The sequence below is a fragment of the Vidua macroura genome, chromosome 1 (genome assembly GCF_024509145.1).
Source record: "Vidua macroura isolate BioBank_ID:100142 chromosome 1, ASM2450914v1, whole genome shotgun sequence".
Taxonomy (NCBI): Eukaryota; Metazoa; Chordata; class Aves; order Passeriformes; family Viduidae; genus Vidua; species Vidua macroura.
In genome coordinates, this window is record NC_071571.1 from 44,416,694 (window position 1) to 44,439,991 (window position 23,298).

General features: G+C 37.0%; 2 protein-coding genes across 6 annotated transcripts in view; both read left to right on the forward strand.

Annotated features, from left to right (window-relative positions):
• The window catches only part of SLC25A38 (solute carrier family 25 member 38), a 242,028-nt gene extending 224,746 nt beyond the window's left edge, over positions 1 to 17,282 (forward strand). The window contains exon 8 of the transcript XR_008436309.1: positions 17,270 to 17,282. The gene's annotated coding sequence lies outside the window, so the exon portion shown is untranslated. The remainder of the gene's footprint in view (positions 1 to 17,269) is intronic.
• MYRIP (myosin VIIA and Rab interacting protein) overlaps positions 1 to 23,298 on the forward strand; it is a 195,695-nt gene that overhangs the window by 41,668 nt on the left and 130,729 nt on the right. The gene's annotated exons all lie outside the window — the stretch shown is intronic.

The window sequence follows — 23,298 nt, forward strand, 5'->3', positions numbered from 1 at the left end:
TGAGTAGCTGAAGGCTGTGCTCAACGCATGGAGCTCCCTGCCATTGCAGGTAGTGATTATCAGTGATCACATCATCATTTTTATCTGAGTGAAATCTGACCCTGGATCATATGGACTATGTAGTATCCCAACACTGAAGTAAGTAAGGACAAAGGCACTAAATGGCAGTCAGGTGCCAAGGTCTTCTGGCTTATGAAAAGTTAAAAAGTATGCTGGGTTTGACTGTACTATAGATTTTGGTGCTTAAATTGCCTCATCAAATTCTAGCTGATGATTGTCTTTAACTTGTATGGGTTTTGATGCATACTAAGGGATATCCAATATAGCTGCATGTTCTCTTTACATTATTAAACATCAGATTTGCTCACAAAAGGGTTCATTCTTCCCACAGAATGCTTTGTGCTTTTTTTTTTTTTTCCTTTTCATAAACTCTTCAAGGATTTTTAGAGAAGGAGTCTCAATCTTCAAAATGTTTTTTCTGAGTGGGATAGTCAAATTTGTGTGCACAGCTTTCAACTACTCAACTTCAACTACTCAAAATACACAGTCAGGCTTGGCCCTTGAAGGCACTTAGACATTTAACTCAAGGAAGTAGATTGCTTTCGATACTACCCTGGAAAACCTACCTCCACTTCGTCATTCTTCATTATGTTCATACTCCTTCCTTTTCCCACTGACCTCCATCATGTAAAGAGTGTGTGTGGGTTGTGTCCTTGTGTATTTTATGAAATGTACTTTTGATTAAAACTATTTCAGATTTTTTGGGAGGTCCTGCAGAGACAGCTTTCTTCTGAAAGTACACTTGCTGTGTACTTTGATCTCTGTGTATTCCACTGTGAAAAATGTTGACGACCAGGATGATTTCTTTGTATTCCCTTTAATTCAGATTTAGAAAATAAAGTTTTGCCGTCCTTTTTTTTGAGATGTTTGTGTCTTGAATGGATCCCGTAGCTTGTATTGGCTTTACTCTGACCCAATGAAGTTGTCTTTGCAAAAGGTGATTTCTTTCTATATCACCATACTGCTAATTAGTATGCTGGGATTATGAATATCACCTTTATGACTATAGGAAAACACAGCAGCGGTGAACACAGATCGTTTTGTTTCTGCAGCTTTTATTTGATAATGTTTTAGTTAATTATAGTTTGGGGAAAGATAGCTTGCCTGCAAGCAAAATTCACTTGTCTGCATGATTTAATTAATAGTTAATGATATCAGAATCTGTATATAATTAAATTATGCAACCACATTAGTGTGTAAAAAGATTCTTTACAACTGACATTTTAACACATAGCCTCAGGAAATAAGAGTGGTTTTCTGTATTTTCAGCAGCCTCTTGCTAGGCTCAGGAAACTGTTTCAATCCCCTCTTGCTGAAGGTGATACGTATTTGGCTGGATACCACTGTGAGTTTAAAGAAAGCTGTTGGAATCAATGTAATTCCCCAGTCTGGAAACAATGTGTTGCTGGTTTTGAATGTCAGAAGCTGGCTGCATGCTATTTGTGCAAGGACTTAGCCCCTTTCTGTGGCTAGCAGCTGCTTCCCTGTCTGCATTACATCTTCCTGTTTACTTTTAATGCTTTGTAATCTTTGATAAACACCAGAGTTGTCTATATATCTATTTCACTTTAGTATGTACTTCATCTTCAATTGCATAGCATCTGCATACTCTACTCTTTGCAGCCTTTTATGCGTCCCTGAGACTTTAGGATAGCCAGGTAAAATTAGGGGTTCAGGTCAGAAGACAAGTGGAGGCCAGAAGACAAGAAGTGACTTGTCAGATGTTGCAGAGGAGCTTTCCATAGTGCCGGTCACAACCTCTGGTGGCCAGGCCTTAGTTCAAGCTCCCAGCTTGCCTTTCCTCTGCATAATCATCCTGAAACAAGCATTTCCAAGGTACTATTCTCCACACTGTAGAACAGAACGCAAAATATGTGGCTGAGTGACGTGTTGTAATAATGATGGTGCTGTCCTTTGGACTTCAGAAGTATAAATAATAAATCCTTTCAATAACTGGTTGAAACAGGCCAGAAAGTATGTTTTTTTCTACCCCTTTAAATGTGTGTATGTGTGCACAGAGAAGTCACAGTACATCATTTGCAGAAGTAGCCTGTTTTGCCTGTCTCTGTTTCAGATCTATTTTTATGTACTGCTTTCATTTCAAGGTCCTGAATAGCACTGCTTGTTTGTGAAATTGTGCATATTCTGAATCTTAAATTTCTAGTGTATCTATATTTGTAATCTCCTAATGAAAGTGTCATAAATAAGCATCCTTTAGAGACCTGGTGCATTAGGGATGTAAAAGCAGGTAGAGCCAAACTTAGAATGTAAAAAATTGTGATATATTGCTTGATGCTTTTATAACAAAGAAAGAAACCATAAAAAAACCCCACTATAAAAGCTAACTTTCCTTTGGATTTTTGATGCATAACATTTTTTCCCTTTATATTATCATATAAATTTTTCATCCTAGCTCTCATGATAGTGGAGTAATTGGTATTTTGAAAATTAATATTTAATGTTTCTATTTGTTCTGTGTTCTGAATTTATTTGTTAACTGCAAGGCATAAAAAGGAACATAGTGGAATAAAGATTATTAAAGCTGAAAGAATTTCAGATTTGTTTCATTTTAGATGTGTTTAGCTGCAGATCTCTTTTTTCTCTTTTTTTCTTTTTTTTTCCCTTTCTCTAAGATGAGTAGCTGTTCTTATTTTCAGACTTCTGTAAGTCTGGAATGTCAGGATTGTCTGGGTCAACCCACATGTAACTGTCCAAAGTATTCACTGTAATGTTGATTGGGAGGAGAAGAACCAAAATGTTGAAGTTACTAGACAGGAAAGTGTTATCAGGAATTTAATTTAACTGAGATCAGTTTTTACAGTGGTAGTAAAGGAGTTAGCTATCACTCTGCTGCACAGCAGCTTTACCTGACATGGCTTGGAACCACACTAGAATGGCGGGGGGGGGGGGGGGGGTTGTGTGCCATCAGCTTGATATAGAGGAGGAACAAGGAAATGCAAGTCTGAAGTAAAGGTAGGGTGGATCCACTGCTTTGAATAAAGGGGAGTGAATATTTCTTACTGTTTTGCCACATGTCCTGGTATGTAGGTGTATTCAGTGAGAGTGTATGTAGTGCATCCCCATCTCTTCAGAGGTCTGTGGTACAGGAAAAAAAGTGAGCAAGCAAATGACTATGGTAAAGCCAAAATGGACAAAATTTCCTAAAAGACAAAGGTGTCAGAAGTTTGGCTTTTGTAAAGGTGGTTTTGTCCCTTAAGGTTGAAAATGTTTTAGACTGAAGTGCAGTGGTGAGCTCCCTGGGTTGGGAGAATGGTTCAGGACTGTGAACGTTGAGGTCCTCCATCCTCCTTCTGCATCCTTCCTGTGAACTATGGAGGAGGAAGAAGGAGTGAGCCAGGTATGTCTTCGGTAAGGTCCATGTGCAGTTCTTTTTTGCCTTATTTCTTGTCTTCTTGTTTCTGCCCTGTGCACCCCCGTGTGATTTACGGCGATGCAGACATGGAGCAAGCATGGAATTACTGTGGGATAGCTTTATATGTTCTTCCTCTCCTTCCCAAGATTTTTGAACCACTCCTAAGATTCCTCTTACAGAAAAAGTAGCTTTTCATTATTGCCGAGTACATAGGGTACTCAGAGCTATCTAGCACCAATATACATTATTCAGACTCTATATAATGGCAAGTAACCAGCAATGTATGTAATCATAAGATCAAAGAGACTTGGAAACCAGCAGAAAAGAGGCTGTTTCCTCATTAAATTTAGAGATAAGGACACAGGCAGAAGTTGAAATAAACTTTTTTCATTAGGGAAGAAAATTAATGCCTGCAGAGCATCCCAGCTGTTTGCCTGATACTGCCAGGCTTTAAAGTGCTTGCAGGGCTTGTGTTCTGTGCACCTATTTCGTTCATAATGTGCCTTCCTTGGGGAAGATAATCTCTGTGACAAGGGGACAATGTGACCCAGAAACAAGGCAGCTCTGGTCTTGGGAGAGCTGGAAGAACATTGTGACCCCTGTGACCAAGTGGTTGTGTGAGTCTTGGCAAGTTAATTCTCTTTGTTTCTCAGTGCTTTGCCTAAGCAGGCAGGGCAGGCAAGGCCAGTTAGCAGCGCAGTTAGAAGTTTCTTACTCTACATATATAGAGTGCCTAGTACAGGATATTCCTCACTGTCAAAGGCCTCAGTGACAGAGAGAACACACGCTGTGAGCTGTGCAAACACACAGTTTCAAACTGGCCCTCCTGGACCGATTGTAATGTGACACAGTTTTGTGAATAAGAAAATCAACACTTACTAATGTTTTTAATACTTTAAACTCCAATTTCATAACTTTGATCGTTGACTAGATCCCCAAATGACAAAAGATTGTGATGGCTAACTGTAGTGAAGGGAGGCAATGGGATAACATGCTGGTTAACTAAACAAATGTTTTAAAGAATATGCAGTAAAGATTCTAGCGATTGTTTAAAGATTCTAATTCTCTTCTCCCAGTTAAATTTTTCAGGTGCGTGTTTTTGGTTACCCAAGAGAATGGAATTGCAGTTAAGCAATATTAAAAAATACATGTTATGTACCTGATAGGCCACAACTGTTGAATATACATAATTACATTTCCACAGCTTTTTTTTCCTGAGTTTGTCATGTTAATAACTTCTGACTTGTTAGGTATTTTGGATGTTTCCTACTGAAAGAAACAAAAGGTTTCCTAATGGCAAATGTGGAAATAAAACAGTCCTAGAACAGGCTGTTTTTACAGCTGAATTCATTCTTGTGTTATCTAGGACATGTACATTACCCTGACTCTGTTTTTCCTTTTTGTGGGACAGCTGGCACTATCGATGGATATTTTGGAAATATGCAAAGGAGTATCTCCCAAGCTGAGAAGATTTTATGTTAGTTTAGGAAGACAGTTTAAAATAAATCGCATGCAGAAATTTGGACCCAGTCCTATGCCAAAGCCCATATTTACATGGACATTTAGATGCTTACATTGGCTGTACGGAAGTGTCGCATCCTACAAATTAGCTCTCTTTCCACAGTTATTAGAAGTATCACAACTCAGATCTAAGTTTTCATTCCATGCAATGCTGTCCAAAAACAACAAAAAAGGTGAGATCTAATAATAAACTAAACTGTATGATAACTTATTATTGAACATAATAGGAGGTCTCATTTTCTCTGCAAAGTAGATATTTTACAGTACGAAACATCCCAAATTCAGATGATCATATTTGCCTTATTAAGATGACATTTGCATGAAGTTCAGCACACTTTCAGTAGTTTTTAAGTGGACTAATGACAGTGATAAGGTTTCATAGTTTTTGTGGGGCATAAAGTACAGAGTATCTAATGTAGTAATCGGTATGTTAACTCCATGATCTTTTTTCCACTTCATTGGTTAGCAGAGGATGTTAATAATTCAAGCTGCCAAGTTCTATTATTCATGATTACTTTCCCTGAAAAATCAAAGCTGCTTTATATATAGGTGCCAGTGAGTTGTATTTCATGTTCAAGTGTTGAGCATTCCTCTTGGTTTACATGTTTGTACATAAAGCACTCAAAAGGCTGAAGACCCTCAAGTGTTCAGTGAGGAAGCAAAACACAGCAACAATACCTTATTTTGGTTTCACAAAGCTCTACTGCTAAGCAAGTCAATGCAGAATCAGCCTTTACATATTGACAGAAAGTGATGGAACAAAAAGTAAACCCTCACTAAGCACCACAAAAGATCAGGAAAATTAAAATTTTACTATCTTTACTATCTATATTTTGGAGAATTTTGCTCTCTTGCATTTGAACAAAAATTGTTTACTTAGGTTTTCTATTTTGCAATTCATTCCATCTAGGTATGTGTTTGCTTTAAGGTTGTTTTAGGTTCTGTCTTGCCTCTGGTGTAGTTTTTCATCTCCATGAGATGTGGCTGAGTGGGGTGTCTGCCTTAGGCAAGTTACAGTCTGTATCACTGTGGCCTTGGAGAACCCAAGAAACCTTTATTATTTCCCAAATGGTCCCATTTCAAAGCTGGAGACTGAGGCTAGTAAGGTGATGTAGTTTAAGCCCAGATATATTCAGGAAGGACTTTGTGAAGATGAATCTGTGACCTCTTCAACCTTGAAAAAAGGAACAGCTCCTGTGCAAGAGAGGATCTCTTGTGCACATGTGGAAGGAACAGGCATCAGAAAAGCTGCTCTAAACACACTGTGGTCTACACTGAGTATCCTGCACTGAGGCAACTCAGCCTTCCCACCCTTGTAGGTATTGCCCTGAACACTGCCCCAGCTGGGCCCATTTTCTGGTTCTTGTCAATTCTGCATCTCTAAACTGGTTACTGTCTTGATAATGGAGAAAAATACGTGCCCCCATAAAAGATGATTAAATGCCCTCTACCTCTCTGAGAGACATTCCAGTATGTAAATTTAAAGGGATTGTCACAGAAGCCTTAAATTTTGTTATCAAGTCAGATAAATTTCCATACTTCCATGTCTTCATAAATGTAGCTTAAGATTTTTGAACTTGCTTGAATGTGTGATTATATAAATAGAATATTTTTAAAGGTCCTTTAAATAAGGAATAGCTGAAGTTTATTTCTATAGGAGATTTATATCTCTTGCCCAAATGTTACCAATATTTTTACTCATTTGCATGGAAGTGAAAAAAATCTGCCCTAAATAGCCAGACCACAAGGGTTTGAGTCTGTTCTTATTAAAAGTGGATACCTTTAATAGAAGCACCTTTTCTTTTTTTTCCCTTTCAGAAAAAATGATGCCAGTGTATGCTTGTGAGATACTTAATGAAAGAACACTGTGTAAGTGTGTCTGGGAGATTAATGCAAGCCCTAAGGCTTATTTCTATATGTTAAAAGTAAAGCAGCATTTCTTGAAAATTTATTATTCTGTCTTAGTGGTGGTGAGGAGACTATCTACAAAGTGGCTGCTGAAAATAAAATGAGACTTCATTTCTTCTCTCCAAGCAATTTGAAAGGAAAGAAGTCTGAAGCTCACCAGAAGTGCTTTATATAATGAAATTTGAGAGATTGCTTATTCCTGTATGGCATCAACAACATCCACATATTCAGGGTTCATGGAACTGTATATTTGTCTCATAAGGGCAGGAGCAGATTCATCATGTAAAGGGTTGCAAGGTCATTCAGCAAATGACTACAAGTTTAAGAGTTGCTAAAGCAATGTGTAATTTCAGAAGTAATTTTGTATGTTTCTGTATCTGGGTGTTATGAGTAATCTCTGCACTTGTGAGTGATTGGCTACAGCTTAACACTGTTTTAAAGAAGATGAAAATGTCTGAAAGGTTATCAAATGAGGGCATGCTGATTTGTGTGTGGGGGTGTTTTTTCCTTACTGGCAGTATTACTGTGATTACTTAATAGATACTGTGTTTTCAGTGATGGTGTGGAGCCTTAGACTTACCGCCTTGAGCTGAAATGTATACTTTTGGCATGTGAAAACAATATAAGATTCTTCGAAAGCAAATTAAAAAACCCAACCAAACAACAAAAATCCCACAATAAGTTCCAATCTCTTTTGTTATTTAAATAGCAATATTTTACCCTATTCTATGGCATGGTATTTATTCTGTTGTATAAAAATCAATTTTCCCTTTGTTGGGAGCTGATGTGTGTAGTAATCCATCCAATGGAAAAAAATGCAGTTAATTGTAATTACTGTTCTGTTTGCCTCTGTTGGCAGAACAGTCTGTGTCCACAGGGTATCACATGTCCCCTCCATACAAAGTAGAACTATATGTATTGTGTAATCCTATTCACTCTCATTGTGAAGCAGGTGACTGCTAAGTGGATTTTGTGGGTTTATCTCACTCCATTCTCTTAACGGGCAGTATCAAAAGATGCACTTGACATAGGTGGCCTGAAGTGCTGAACAACATGTACCATGGAATTCTGGAGTAAAACACAAATTTCAGTGTTTTTGGAACTTCCATTGAAGTTTTTACCACTTTAGGATTGTGATAAGATTTATTTTTCTCCCAAGCTTTTCTCTTTATACAGAATAGCTGGAATTTTATAGGTCCCTGTATGTGCTTTGAACATATCATGCCAATGTATGCTGCAGATTGTTTGTTTCCTTCGTTTTTGGATGAAAACAGAGGAGGACTATCTTGAAATAAAACAGATTATTTTTCAGAATATATTTTAAATAATTCTGTGGCTTTCTAGTGTACCTCTCTCAGGGTGTTCACTTAAAATGGTCTAAATTTCATATAGATATTTATTTTTGGAAGCTATACAAGTAAACGCCCCTATATTGGAAAACTAGAGAACTGAACACTGGTAAAACCTGCTAGTTGCCCTACTCTGCCCTACATATAGATATAGATATAGATATAGTTATAGATATATAAACAATTTGAACATTTAAATATTTAGTTTCAGAAGTGGAGATAAATGAAGTGACCTTTCAACATTTTTGGCTTACTTTGTAGCTGCAACTCAATGAAATATTTGAGGTGTGTTCCAACAAGTTTAGATGAAAATGAAAATGCATGAAAAAAAAATTCCATAATTTGAGCTACCACATCATATTCTCATTCTTAATTAGTCCTTTCAGGTTCTCTAATTCTCCAGAGAAATTTTAGTTTATCCTGCTGAGCATTTGTAAAATTAATTAGGCCTTTATGGCTTGACCTTTTTTTATTGAAATTCATTTAACTGAAGCTGTCATGAGTAATTATAGGTGTAGAGTAGTAAGAAGCAAAGAAAAAGCTTTTCATCTCTGCCACTTTATTATTGAATGTTTTACCTCTATCAAAAATTAAAGATACATGGGTTTGATTAACATTGTGTAGCAGTTTGCTGTATGACAAAGACTCAGGCAGCATTAAGACTATTAAAGCAAGTTTTATTCAAACTCTGGAGATCAGAGAGTGTGGGGAGTATGAATTTTAAAGAATCACAGACAGGCAGTGTTCATCCCTCCAAAGATTAAAACCTAATTCCATTTTTGTGTGATACAAGAAATTTCATGAGACTTGTGCTCTTTTTTTTTGCAGTGTCAGACCAGGGTGAAAGTAAGAATCCTTCTTGGGAAATTTCAGTGCAAGAAAAATAAGAGTAACCTGAACTCAGTCAGCTACCTGAGGAAACATCTTCTAAGATAAAGTGTAAAAAGATTGCAACTTCCTATTGTAGATTTCCTCTATTTCTGATGCTATGCCATTCTGTATTTTAATTATCTTAAATAAGAATTTTCAGTTGCTTAATTGAGATGTTGAATAAATGAAATAACAGAGGGTGGATGCATCTTGATTGCTGCTTTTGATAAGTTAGAATACTACAGACATTCCTGAAAAATCTGATCAATTTGGATAAGTAGGAACTCTAGGCTTTGGAGAGATCTTGAGTTATTATTCCTGACTGTTTTAAGATGGAAAGTAGCTGTGAGAACTCCATCTCTTTAAGACTGATGGCACATCATTGACTTAGATTGTAGTGTTTCAGTGTTATCCATTTTCACGTAGCATTCATTTCTACACAGGTTTCAGTGCCTGATGGGTGATCTCACTTTGTTAGCCCTAAACTGCTTTCTATTTACAGGAAAGCTTTTGCATGTTAAGTATTGTACTTTTTGACCTCTTCTTGTACAATTCTGTGTCTTGCGGTTTCAGCCTGGGTGAAATTGCTTCAGAATAATTCTATTTGTGTGATTTACTCAGGACATGTTTTCACTTTGTGTTCAAAAGATGATCAAATGAGTGAGTCAGTGAGGTGCATAATACAGAATGTAAAGCAATATCTTCAGAGTACATAAAAATAGGATAAAGGCTAATTTTATGGTTGATATGGTAGAAATAGCAGAAGTAATGAATTTTAGTTACAGAAAGATTTGTTGGATTTCAAAAAACTTTTCATATTTCATTATGTAAAAAGTATGATGTTAATTTTTAATAGACCATCTCATATCCATGCCTGTCTTCCTTTGTAAAGATTAGTCTTGTTAAACTGATGGATGTATATAATGTGTACACTTGAGTAAAAGAGGTTAAATTGTCCTAATTCCAACCTCATTACATGTTTATCATGTACTACTAGCCCTTGTACAGACAATAAGTAAGTAGATGAAATCTGTTGTGCATTTTACTTTCCATTGTGGCCTTTAAAACATGGGGTGGAGGAGAAAATAGAAGATGGGGTTTTAAAGTTTGTGCGTTATGGACCTGATTGTTAAGCTTACAGAAAGCAGGTACTTTCCCCAGTATTTTAACTTAATTCACTGTATCTCCTATGGCGTATTATGCAAGCTACTACCTTTCACAGTTTTGTAGATACAAAGCTTGTTTTGGCAGATGCTTAGTAAGGTGTGAAAGGCAGTGGCATGTACTCCTGAGAAAAGGATGAACAATCCCTGACTGTCACATGAGAAGAAGGAAGGTCAGCGTGTATTGAATTAGAAAACATAAGCATGTGTGTTCTTCCCTTTTCCTCATTTGACCATTTCTGATGTATGGGGAAAGTGACAGGAACTCTTTCAGTAGGTGTGCATCTCCCACAGCTCTTAGCCTGAATGCTTATTGAACAGCAGCTCTGCAACACAAAGAAACCTCAATTAGACAGGTGAAATAAATGCAGTGTGCACCAAAGAATGCGTCTGAAATACTTCAGAGGTCTTGCAGCCTAGCATAATCAGGCTGATGTGTAGTGCACAGACCAAATAAGTAAAAAATTATTGCAATAAGAGAGGGGATAAACAGCTGGTGTTAGATTATGAATTAATGTGTTTAAATTGAAGTGAAGGTTCACAATGAGAAGCAACATTAAATGTTGAGGGTAGTGAGACCTGTAGTGCTTACCTGCAAAAACTGCAAGATCTCCATTTCTAGCAGTGTTTTGGAATAAGGAAGTATTCACTAGGAGCTGTATAGATGTAAGTGAATCAGCCTTGGGCAGGAGGTATGAACTAAATGTTCTCATGAAAACCCTTCCTTGCCCAATTTGCCATAATTCACCTTAAGTAATGTAGGGTGACTGGCTGCCTGACACACACGTCTTCAAAAAGCATAAATTTCTCTGTCTCAGTGTGTCAGGTGAAGCACCAAGACAGACATCTCAGCTGCCTTGATCTTTGCTCAAAGCACTTTTAGTCAGCTGCGCTTTAGTAGAACAAATGACAGGAGGTAGGACACTGGAGATAACTGAGAAAATTTGTATTCAAAAGTTGTTTGAAATTCCATGTTTTGAAATTTGAGTAAAAACAATCTTGTAGTTAAAAAGAAAAGGAGTGGGAGGAGTGGAAGTACAGGTGAGTACAAGGTGCCCAGATACTGTATGGCCATATTATTTGGTGAGAAAAGTGTCAAATTTTGACCTACATGCTTTTTATAACTTAATATCCTCTTGTCCATCAGCCACGAAAGCTTAGAGTTTGGTTTGATGAAATACAAAGATCTGCAAATAATCAATGAAACATTTAATTTAGTCTCTTTTGTTTTGCATTATTTTTTCAGTCTTAATACACCTGCAGCAACCAAGGTTGCAAGTAGTTACAGCCAAAGCTCCCGGTAGTAAAATGTCTTGATATGGAAAATTAGTTGGATGAAGTTTTAAGGTATCCAGCACCAAAAGACGGGCAATGTTTTCTTACCTAACCACTGTGAGATACAGAACCATGCCATGATCTTTTCTTTAACCTGTGAAGTACAAGCAGTATTTTACTGTGTTCTGAAATACACTGGTAAGATGTAAACTGTGGTCATATCACAATATAACTTCATAATGTCAGTGATCACTAGGCATGGAGTCTGTTAGTAATCTGTGCACAGTTCTTTCCCAGGCAATTTGTCCTTCTAGTCCAGGCCAAGAGCAAATGATGGTTGTTGACAGCTGGCTATCTACATGAACTTACAGCGCTGCACCTCCCTGCGTATATCTCCACTGTATCACAGTACAGACTTCTTTGAAATTGAGAATTGTTCTCAAGTTGCTGCTTTATATAATAAAAAAAAAAAAAAAAAAAAAATTCTCCAATGGCTCAAATCCCCATCATACCCACTTGTTAGAATTTAGTTTCTTTAATATGTTCTAATTTATTGCCATTGCATATGTAAGGAATTGGGGGAAAGCCTTTTTTGTTGTTGTTAATCAGGAGTGATGCTTCTGTTGAGGAAACCTAGAAAAGCTCACTCTCATGGTCTAATGGACCGTATCTAGGTATTGGGTTACCCTATACTCAGATCCTTCTTAGGATGGCATGTCTAGAGGCAGCCAGGGTGGTCTTTTTCTTAGGAAGAAAAAGGCATGACTTTGATTCTGCTAGGAACTTCTTTTTCCCCACTGAAATTTAATAAACTCAGAATTTTTACTTGATGAGACATATGGAGCTATTAAGCCTTGGCATCTGAACAGCTACTTTTTTCAGTACAGCAGAGCTTTCATTCTTTCTTTTAATAATAAAGTGCCAATAACAAAGTAAGTAATTTTATGCACACTGTTCTTGGTGCTGAGTATGTTTTCTTTTTCCACAATGTTTTTGTCTCATATTTTTGCGTTTTTGAGGATGTTGGAATTATGTAGCTAATCATTTTACAATATGTGAGAATAAAAGTCTATGATGAAAGGAAATATGAGATCAGAATGTGATAGCTTGTTACTTCTAATTAATAAATTCTCTCATAAAACCAACCTAAATTCAGTGTTAAGGCACCTTTACTGAGTTGCTTTATTGTGCCGAGCAAAAGAGGACATAACAAAAAAAGAGATGAAATAACATTAGTTTTTTAAATATGTTTTGTGCGTCTGGCTGTGTGTTTCACTGAGTTTTAGACATAGTGTTTGCCAGGATTTTACAGTATTTCACATTTTATTCATCTAAAGAAATACAGAATTTACCTAGTGTATCCATAAGAACAAAATGAGGATTGGCCCACAAACTGAGATGCATGCAAAACTAAGATTGCTAACATTAGTTTTAATTGCAACAGCTATTTTTATTTCAGTGATGCTAAGGCTTTGCTTGGGATTGCATCAATCACAGGGTCCAAAGGGCTGTAAGAGACAGGTTGTGTGAACTTTCTTGCTGGACACTGATACATCATACCCCTGGATCTTGGGTGTTTTCTAATTGTACTTTTTGAAAGGAGGATAATCCATTTGTTTTCTCTGGTACAGCAAATGTGATAGTTCATGGTTCAGGGTAGACATTAAGGAAACTTGATCACATATGCAGTGACTTGGAGATGTGCTCTGTGAAAGTCTTTGTCCCAAAAACAAATACCCAAAACCTGTTCTGCTTCCTTACAGCTGAGTTGTTAAATTGTTGGGATTTTTTGCTGCTGAATTTGCTGAGCTTTTATTTTGCAGTGGTCTATAACACAAATATTAAGTAGCTTAAGTGAATGAATAACTGTAGCTTTTCTGTCTTACTGGATGTGGAAATCAGAAGAAGATGGAATCAGGAAAACTGCAGCTTCACTGCAGTCATATCAGTTCAAGTACAGCTGCCCAGTGTTATAGCTAACTCAGGTATCTCTGCTTGCAAAGTAGCAGAAATTGCATGGAATTTAGTGTCAGTGCACCATTGTATTTATGGGCACTGCTTTTGGTGGGGGTCTGTGCTGCCCAGCATGTGTGGATGGTACTGGCCACCCTCTTAAAGTCAGCTTGAACTCCACAGTGTAGTGTTGATGAATGTGAAGCAAGGTGTCCAGCTTCCACCTATCAACATAGTTCTCAAGTGTCTCAGTATTCTTGAGAGGGGTTAGATAATAGTGGGTAAGGGGAGTGCTGTCATAGCAAGGCATAACTCAAGGCAGAATGGTCCTTGTGAATGCCTGATGTGAAGCCTGGCTTCAGCCAACCATGTTTGCACTGCTGGGAAATGTGAAGAATTGTAACTTCCTTGAAATGGACACATTTCCACTTACTATCCTAACAGTTAAGGACAAAGATGTTAAACAAGGTATTTAATATAAATTCCTCCCCATAGGAGAAGTTTTCATATTTATTGACTAAGTCTGTATTTACAAAAAATTACAATCTTAAACTTGCAGTTTCTGTTTTTGACAGTTTTGGCAGCAGTGTGCTGTGTGTAACTGCACTTATTCATCTGGCCAGCATCCCATGCAAAGGACCAGAAGGTTTCGCTGCTTTTTCCTAAGAGTTCGGCTTTTTTAGTGTATACATCCTTCTAAACTGTGCTGTTACTGCAATATACACCTTTTGAGCATACACCCCACTGCTACTCAGCCAAAGCTTATAGTGCCATCTACTTGATACACTGACAGATCCTAAATTTAGGAGCTAAAGCAGACTCCAGTCAGGGTGAGACAGAGAAAGATTGCTGGGATGAGGATCTTGGTATGTTCATTGCTGGTTTTTATTCTGGGCTGTAAGCCTTGTGTTTGATGGCTTCACATTTGGCAGGTGACATTATTAGGAGCAGTTAACATCAGGGTGAAGGAGTGTGCCTCGTAATCCAGCCTGGGGCTTTGGGCGAAGGTGACAAGACTGCGAAAGAGAAGCCATGTGTTGCTACTCTTGAGTTCTGCTCTGTGCAGCTCTCTCCTCTAACATTGTTACTCCAGCGTGACCCTGTACAATCAAATGAGGCAGGATTATTTTCAAATTCCCAACACAACTTTTCCCTTTACTAAATGTAATACAATCAGTTGACGTGACTCTTCATGACAGTTGGTTCATATGAGCAAAAGTTAACTTCATTGTGATTCATTTGAATCATCCTAATTATATGTTATTAGAAAAATTTGAAGATCAAGCAAAAAAATCCACAAGAACTTCACAATTCCCTTCCCTTCCCTTCCCTTCCCTTCCCTTCCCTTCCCTTCCCTTCCCTTCCCTTCCCTTCCCTTCCCTTCCCTTCCCTTCCCTTCCCTTCCCTTCCCTTCCCTTCCCTTCCCTTCCCTTCCCTTCCCTTCCCTTCCCTTCCCTTCCCTTCCCTTCCCTTCCCTTCCCTTCCCTTCCCTTCCCTTCCCTTCCCTTCCCTTCCCTTCCCTTCCCTTCCCTTCCCTTCCCTTCCCTTCCCTTCCCCATATTTTATCCATCTTAATTCACAATAATTTCAAACATCCAGTTATGGTTACAAATCTAGTGGTATTATCCCACCCGAGGATCATGAATGCTGCCAGGACACTGCAATTGGGCAGTGTCATGATGTTTCCCAAAGAGCTGGGCATGCAACTTATGCTCTGCTTTTTCACAAGCAGGTTATATCTAAGTTTTTTCAAAGGTGCTTAAAGCCGCTGAATGGGGTAGGAGTTGCAGGTGGACTATTCTGATTTAATTTGGAGCATAAGAACACTGACTGTCCTATAGAGCATATAGTAGTATCTGTGTTAATTTTGTGTATGTTAAGTTACTGGTAATTTAAAACAGGCAACTTTTAAAATGTTAAGTTGAATAAAATTACTTTCATCTTTGAAGAGTTACATGAGTTGTAAACTGTAGTTTGAAGCTTAAAGATCACAAATTGTGCTTTTCTGAGTACCGTATTGCTGTAGTATTTGAATGTTTTTGTGATTCTTAAAAGAGAAGGAAGTACAGTCTTTCTTTCTTCTCCATTGATAATTGATTCGTTTACAAAGGAGAGTCTTACTCAAAGAAAGCTGAATTGAAGTCTGACCAATGCATCAAAACAGCTGAGCAACTGTGAGACTGTAGGAACTGATCATGTCAATTTTTGCCCCTTGATTTGGTAGGGATTGGTACAGCTTTGCTCCGCGTGTCAATACAGAAGGTCCAAGCTCGAGCTGGCAGTCATCTCCTATTGCTGGATACACTCCTTTTCAGATGCAAGAATCTTGCATTTTCAAAAATCAGAAAAAAAATCCACAACAAGCAGTGTCAGACTTTGATTTGGCCTATGTAATGCTTTGGTGTTTTTCAGACAGGTTCTCACTGGGAGACAAACAATGGTGGTGAGAATCAGCTATTTATGCAAGACATCAAGACAGCAAGACCTGCTGGGGAGCATCTTTCCCTTCTGTTCTAGTGCACTGTGTCAGGAGCTGAGTGGGAGGGTCTGTGTCTGAGTGGGTTTCTTACACTTTTTCTGACTGGGATGGGGACCTTCATTTGCCTAAAGGACATCTGAAGAACTTCACAGTAGGATTTTACATGACTGGGTCTCTGCTTCTTACTTTGATATTCTTGTTTTTCAGACATCGTGCTTCATTGCAAAGGGGCAGGGTGGAAAGGCATGGTAAGAAATCTCTTGTACTTGCCACACCCTGGAAATGTAGATCTGGGAGATGCTTTCTCTGCTTCAGGGACAGTAGGTGGAGCTGTTTGTTACACACTTGAAATCTGCTCCTTCAAAAAATTAGAAACTCAGACATATCATTGAGAAACAGTTCTCATTTTTACTGACAGAGTGATGTATCTTAGCACTAGGTTGATCACCTTAGGGAATTGAGATGCTAGTTCTTTAAAGATCTATCAATTCAGAAAGACAAGTAAACTGGTGTTTTAAAAATAATGCAGCTTCTTGAATGCTGTTTTGTCTGTCGAGTCTTTCTTCTGCTATTAATGCAATTTTCCATGCTGATCAAGTGGAGCAGTTCTGTCCTGCTGTGCTGCACTTGACTCTTCCAGTTTTGTCTTTTTCTAAGATTGCACAGATATTTGCGATTAAAATGCTTATATTTTTAATATGATTAATTTTATATTGGTTATGTCACAGTAGTTGAGTTGATAATTTACTTATTTTCTTTTTTACTTTACCATTATAAAGGATTTTTTAAAACATAGTCCTGTGGAGGACCAACATTCTTCTCCATACCTCCATTTTGCAAAAGTGATATAAGTTGATTTTTCCTGTACTGAACAAATGAGATCCAGCATAAGTATCAGAAGAGTGGTCTTTGAATAGGTTGCTCCTTATTTGTGTACAGGGGTTCAGTTTGACTTGAGATGGAAGAGCATAGGCTCAGAAAGGATGGGCCTGTTTGGATTTTACCCTTGCTTTTTAGTTATTTGAATAAGAATCAGGTAGATCCAAAGAGATAATCCTGTTGCTGAGGGTGGTCCAGGAGTTTTCTTTGAGAACTTGCATCACTTGCAAAGATCCCTGACTCCTCCTCGCTTTGTTGAGCTGCTGTGCTCCCGGCTGGGCTGTTGGAGGTGTTCTACAAGAGCTTTCTCAATACCTTCGGGTGGTGGGATCACAATGTTTGGCTTAAAGGAAATTGACATGGTAACTGAATTTACATCGATACATTTATGTTGCCTGTTTGCAAGCTTAAAGAGCAAAATTACTGAGCTAAGCCATAGAGTACTTGGTAGTAATGCATACTCTTCTGTTTTCTTTTTTTAATGAAAGCCAATAAAATGGTAATTGTGGTTTCTTTTGCCAATCTGCCCTTAATAATAACCTTTGATATAAATTAACTTCTTCCATGTAATAGCCTTCTTTCCAGTGTTGGCAGGTGAGAAGATTAAAGTAAGCATATAATTTAATTTTCTGCAGCAGGTAATGTAGCAGAACATTATGGTGCACAATCAAGAGCACCAGCAAAGTATTACTTGCAGTCCTTATTTTTGCAGTGTTGCACTGGACATCAGTTAGTAAGGTTTATTGGTGAAATAATCATGTTCACTGGAGAAAGAATAAAAAATTATCAGCAGTATGTCATTTGCAGAACTGCTGGGTTCTCTTGTTTAGTTAACTGTATACTCAGTAAAACTATTCTTGGAAACCAGAAGGATCTGCTTTTACAGTATTACATAACTATTGGCTGAAGTCAGGAATCTGAAACTTAAAAAAAAAATAGTAGCAAGAGCAGCTCAGCATCTCATTTTAAATCCAAATTACCTAATGACTTCTAAAGCGAATTACTCAGTAATGAAAAAATAGCAGTGCATCATTCGTTATTGCTATTATTCATCTTATCATCAGCTCTGGAAGACTTCAGGATGTTCCATGAATACAGGATTGTATCTTATTCCAGTCATTTGAAAGCTCTTGCGTAGGTGATCGTGTCTTTCTGTAAGCCAGTGATAGTAGATTACTCATTTCTGAAATGCATTTAGCATTTTCATGGAATGTGATTATTTTCGTAAAAAAAGGATTTCCTGCAGGCATATCCCCTTTGATTTTGAAAATTTGAGCAAAACATTTGGCCACAATTTTGGCAGTTTATGCTTTATGAGGAAAACAAATTGAGCTACTTTATGGAGAAAGCTTTGGAAAACGTGGTTAGAACCAAACCAATTAAGTCATGTTTGCTGATTTTGCAGAAAAGCTGAAATGATGCTTTGGAGGTGTAAATTATCCCATTTGTATCGATTCAGATGGCAGTAAGGATGCTATTAGTGTTAACTATTTTTCTGGTCATCCAAATGTTCAGGGAAAGAAGTAGCAGTCTATTACTAGGACTTGAAAGGAAGATGAAGTTTCTTTGTGGAATGACTAGCAATTCAGTTTTGATTACTTCCTTTGGTTTTGTGTAACATGGGTGACTGAACTTGCCAGTGAATTATTACAACTAAAGTGTTTTTTAAAGATGGGGAAGTAATTAAAAACAAACAAACAAACAAACCCCAGAATTTTATGCAGAGATATCGAGAGGAAGTTTTTGGTATGTTTCTGAGTGAGTCTGCTATGTGAAGAGGAGGATAAAAAAGGAGCACTACAGGAAGATAAAGTCAGTTAATAACTGCAAAAGAAATTTTTTGCATTGGCTTTCTTGGCTTTCTGTTTTCTTTATACTGGAAGAGTTTAGAAGAGTTTTCCCATCAGTCTCTCACTGTATGAGGACTGCCTTAATTGCAGGTGTCAAGAGTAAATTTTAGACTAAATCAGTAAAGAGAAATTAGTCTCCCGAGCCAGATGGCAATTGGTCATAGGTTCTACAGTAACTAAAAAATTAAATGGTTGAGCTGTGGTATGAAAATTGTCTCCTAAATTGTTCTTTGTACCAGGAAAATTAATGGTTTTGATATGTGATACTACTTTCTAAAAGGGGATGCAGGAATGGGCAAGCTGCACACCAGGAAGGCTGACTTCTAAACTCAAAGAATCATGAAGTCAGTAAAGAAAACAGTCATACTCAAAAGAGGAATACTGGGGAGGAATCCACCTGATTTGGGAGGTAAAGTCACTCCTTGCAAATCAAGGAGAGGGCCTTGATGAGTCTGACAAATGTGAATTATGGTGATCAAGTTGCTGTACTGCACTTGGTTTTCAGTGAGTTCACTCAGTGGAAGCTCTTGAGGAAAGGAAGCTGTTGATCAGTAAGAGAGAATGTATTTCATGAATTGAATACTGATTTTTAAAAATTGGGCCAGTCTGAAAAATAGGACTAAATGATCACTTCTCTGAGTATTAGATTATTACTGGATTTCCTTTAAAAACTGTGTAAGAATAAATAATGAAATTAGCAAATTTGCTGAGAAAAGTTGTGCAGAGTCTTCTGATCTTTAGTGACCAGGCAGGAAAGCAGCATGTGAGACTCCTGATATGTTCAATTTTTTATATAGTTTTTTTTGTTGTTGTTGTTGTTGTTGTTGTTTTTTTTGTTTCTTTTTTTTTTGTTTTTTTTTGTTTTTTTGTTTTTAATAGAAACACACTGGTGTTTCCATATGCAATATGTTTTCTTAATTTTAAGAAAGGCAACAAACATACCTACTAACCTTAAGGCCTTTTCTTGTGATATACATGTTTTGGTAGGGAGAACACAATCCATCATAGAAAAAGTGTTAATGATCATCTTAATGTGCACTGCTTGAAAAATTTGGGCCCAGTTTGTGATTCATGTTGTTGCTACATTTGGGAAGGTAATTTCAACCATTTGGGAAGACTGTTAAAGCATTTTTATTCTGCTTCTCTATTCAAATGTTGATAAGCATTTTTGCTTACTAAAGGTTGAAAAGATTTGTGACTGAGTCACAAATATAGATGTGTAGAAAATTATTTATTTAGGCCTACACAGAGCCAGAAAATGAAGCTACTGTGGCTTAAAGGAAGTTCTAAAAAAGGTTTCAATTGTAATATTTTCTTCTATAGAAGCTTAAATGTGCATGGGAAAATTATCTCTCTTATGTTTGAGGAAGATAAAATTTTCTTAGGCATGCCTGAATAATTTGAACAAAAGAATATGTGATGAGGTAGTTAATGGTTCAGAAGATAACCTCACCACCATTTCTAGCAAAACATTTTGATGTTGTTTGGAGTTCAGCTAATTTTCTACAGGCTGCAGTGTTCCATGTATGTTTTGGTTATTCTGAACAGTATTTAAATGCCATTGTTTTGTTAACATAATGAAAAATATTGTTAGCTGTTTGTTATGTTAGACTTTAATTAATAGGATGAGAAATTACAATAGATTTGGAATCATCTTACCTTACATTTAAATTAAAGTATGTCTTCAATTTTTAATCCCATTATTGCTAGCAAAAAAGAATAAATTAAGATGCATCCATTTTGTCTATCTCCTATAGCACTTTTCACTTGGAGGTGTGATGGTGTCCTACAGAGAAGTTGGGTAAATGCAGTCACCTCCATTTAGCAAATGAAGCATGAGGATTGTATTATTAAGGAATTGTGTCCAATTTCATTTAATCCATTAGTGTTTGTCTGAACATTTAAAAAACAGTAGCCATAACAATTATAGTTTATATCAAGCTCCATGTGTCAGAGTTAAATTTTTAGTCTTGAACTTTTTTGCTATTTGCTCTGCCTAACTCAATAGTATTGATTGTTTTGATTTCCAGAAAATGTTTGAAATAAAAAATTCATATTAAAACAGAAAAAAATAAAAGGTCATGATGTTATCAGGAGATTGGAAATAAAGAAGTGTTACAGACTAGAAACTGCAACTAAATTAAGGAGTAGGAACAAACTGGATTTTCAGCTTTGGTTAGAGGCATGTGGGGCTTCAGGTTAAAGGGCTTTTGTTCATTAACTTATTAAACCATGATTTAGAAATGAATGACAAAGTCTTCAGAAGCAACAGAAGGATTTCAATTAAGTGAAGTCACAGGTGTCTCCAAGGATGTAAGTAATAGTTTATTTCAAGCTCTGACTGGATAGGGATTTTTTGGTTTTGTTTTAAAGTTTTTTCCCCTCTTTTTTTTTCTTTTTCTTTTTTTTTTTTTTTTTTTTTTTTTTTTTTTTTTTTTTTTTTTTTTCTTCTTTGCCCTTTTGACAAATGTTGGGCAATGACACCTGGATAGAGGAACCTACCAGGGTGTGCTCTACTGAGCTCTAAAATTCATGGGAAATAGATAGGAAGATGCCTCATCAAAAACTTTATCTATGTGAGGTAGGTACTGAAGGATGTAAAAACTATGATGAACATAATGCTGATGCTCTTGTAATTCCACTGGCAATCTGAAGGTTCCTTCTTGCCTAAAATAGTCATTGCTTCTGATCAGGGTAGAAGCTAATAGATAATAATGAGAGCTTTCATTATCAGCTTTCTTGTTAAAAGAAACATGAGTTTGCTTTACAGAAGGGACAAGAAGGGATACAATTAAAGTACAGGAGATACTACATGGTATAGAATTAAGTGTTCTTGTAGTTCCTTTTGATAACACATCATCAACTTCACACTACATAAATCCAATTATTTTTGCATGGTTAGGCCAGGGAATTCGTTTTTCAAATAATACTGAGGTTCAGATTTAACAGGATTTTTGAACAAGCAGACAAACAACAAAAATTCATGTTGCAAGTCCTCGACACAGAAGCAAATTTCACTCTTTGAAGAAGACTATTTCTACAGACAAGAGCAGGGAGGGAAGATAAAAAACCCCAAACGTCCTTTGTTCCAAAAACTCCTGCCCATCCCAAGTATTACATGGACCGTGGTCCATCATGGAACTGACTTCTCAAGCCTAAAGTCAGTCACTGCACAACCGTTAGTCACTAAACTGAAATATGGAAGGGAGGGAAAAGAGAAGGAACAACTCAAAGATTAGGCAGGGGAGGTATGTATAAGCTTCAGAGTCTGTTACAGATGGCCCAGGATGCAGCCTTGACAAACTATTGTAATGCTGATTGCAGGTTTTGATTATGTGCGTTTCAAAAGAAAAAAAAAATGGGTGAAATTTAATTCTGAGACTGAGTTTTTAAGTGAAGGCTGAATGAAGAAGCTGTTGAGATGAATTACTAGCTGTTGTTTAAACAATTCATTGAAAATACATTTTAAATATTCAATTTTAAGAAGTTATAAAGTCTCCAAAGCTTGATGTGTGTGAAAAATCCAAATTCTGAGAGCAGAAAGGAGAAAATTATAATGCTGCTGAATAACAGCAGCAAGAGCACAGTGTACAGCATGTATTCTATATTCACCTGCTTTAGACAAATGGGTTTGGGCTGGCATGGAAAAAGCATGGTTTATGCAGGAGCCTATTGATTTATATATATATATATATCTACACAATAAATTTCTGTGCTAGGGTACCTGATGTCTTTGCAATCTGCCAATGAATTCTTTGGTCTCCAGCAGACAATTAACAATACCAGCTGCTCTAGTGTCAATATAAAGGAATGCACTCAGTGCTCTAATACTCAGAAGACTGAATGAAACCTTTAAGAGAGGCAGATGATTTTTAATTAACTCAGGTTCAGAATTTTGCTGGGAAGGATCACCAGAAATCTAAAAAGAAGATTAAATTAACAATATTGGAGAATCTGAAACTATTAAAAAAAAAAAAAAAACACAAGATAGATTTTTGTTTCTACTTAAGCAAAACATGGCATAATCAGGTTTAAAATTCATACTGGGGAAAAAAGTAATAGAGATAGGATGTGTTTAGCAGTATTTGAGTAAATAAGCATTTTGCTTATGAATGGTGAATTTTCCAGAGGGCAGTACTGTAATGACACCTTCATAGTTCATTTTCTTTTGGCAGCATTTGGCAATGTGAAATGCAGTGGGAATTGTTATTGCACAGTTAGGCCTAGTGTTAGGTGAGGTAAATGTTACTGGCCACACACCTCCAAAGCGACATTGATGCTCTCAGAAATGCATCAGTTGCCATGACTTCCTTTCTGGATGTGCCAGCACAAAGCCTCTCATGAGAACACGTGTTTGTGTAGTGACTGCTTGTAAGCATTATGGGATGGATTGCTGCATTAGCAGAAAGTAGAAAAGCAGGAAGAGCAGAGGTGAAGAGTGAAGTTGTTCCGCTATGCAATGTTACAGCAGATGTAGTGTTAGCTGATGACCTGCAAACATGCAGGCTGTTGAAGGGAAGAAGTAAAGGAAAGTACAAAATAAATGTTAAGAATAAATTTTTGGTGCTCTGGGAAGACAATCCTAAGTAAAATGTTGAATCCTAAACAGTGTATTTTA